This window comes from Dinoponera quadriceps, unplaced genomic scaffold, assembly GCF_001313825.1.
Source record: "Dinoponera quadriceps isolate SergipeBrazil2010 unplaced genomic scaffold, ASM131382v1 scaffold120, whole genome shotgun sequence".
NCBI lineage: Eukaryota > Metazoa > Arthropoda > Insecta > Hymenoptera > Formicidae > Dinoponera > Dinoponera quadriceps.
The window spans coordinates 1,520,830-1,522,202 of NW_014554309.1; positions in this window are offsets into that span (position 1 = coordinate 1,520,830).

Sequence of the window (1,373 nt, forward strand, 5' to 3'; positions counted from 1 at the left end):
GGGGGGGGGGGGATTCGCGGGTCCTGTAACGCAGGCGCATAATTATACATAAAGTATCATTAAGTTGCCATAATTCTTACGTTATTGCATTATTTAGCGAGGCGCCCCGCTGCGGCAGACGCGGCGTCTCACCGCGCGCTCGCGCGTCTTACACGTACACGCGCGCGACCCACCTATTATAATGCGATACCCGTGCGGATACACCGTGCGTGCATTTTGCGAACGTCGTGCGTCACGTGAGAAGAGTGAGGAGGCGCGCCGTAACGCGACGACGAAGACGACCACGGGAGAAGAGCGGCCGGTCGCGCCGGGAACACGCCCCGCGCCTTCGATATCCGGCTCATTGACGAACTCTCTCTCTCTCTCTCTCTCTCACTCGACGTCGTTAGCACCTTCGAAAATCGCGCGACGATGCGTTATTACGAGCGATCGCCGTGCTGCCCCGAGTTAAGCCACGGCGTACGTGGCCGTTGACACTTTTACAGCCGGGCGACCGGTACGACCGCTTCGTCGCGTCAGCGCGCGCTCGCGAGCGAGCGAGCGAACGCAGGTGCCGGCCGAGCTGCGCTAGCCGGATTTCAAGCGCAGGTATCCGCCGAGTCGTACGTACGTAGGCAGGTAGGTGTGCGTGTACGCGTCCGCCTGTACACCTAGGTGCATCGGAGGCGACTCTTCTATCTCTTTCTCCCCCTCTCTCTCTCTCTCTCTTTCCCTCGGATCTCTGCCCGGCTCGCTCGAATCCCGCTTTTCGCAATATACGCGGACGACGAGGACGTTTTGTTCGTCCCTAGCGGCTACAAGCGCGCTTAACTGACTGCGAATTAAAATTCCAGGATATAAGCGATTGCTTACGACGATTAATCGCACCCCTGCTGCTACGCGCTCTCTCTCTCTCTCTCTCTCTCTCCTCCCCCTTTCTCTCTCCTTCCCTCTCTCTCTCTCTCTCTCTTCCGCTTGCTCGCTGTCTCTCCCTCGCTCACTCGGCGATACGTACATGGACACACCGGCGCGTCGTCGAGACGGCGCGCGGAGAGAGACGGTGCTCCTTTATTTTCAGTATGGAACGATTCTTCGGTGCGTTTTCGAGCCGTCGGGACATATATCGGCCCGCGTTCACCGCGCGCATCGGGTTTCGATAAATCTCGCCGCGTCTCTCTTACCGCGGGCCCCGGTCACGCAGAGGAGCGTCGTCGCTCGCGCGTCCCGCGCTCTCTCGCGAGAAACCGGACGCGAGAAATACAAACGTCCGTTGGACCGGCTCTCGTTCTCCTCTCTCGCCCTCCTCGCCCCCCTTTCTCTTTCTCTCTCTCTCTCTCTCTTGGCAATTCGTGCGCGTCAAGCATCGGCATGAATGGCCGAGGGGGGTCTGTGAG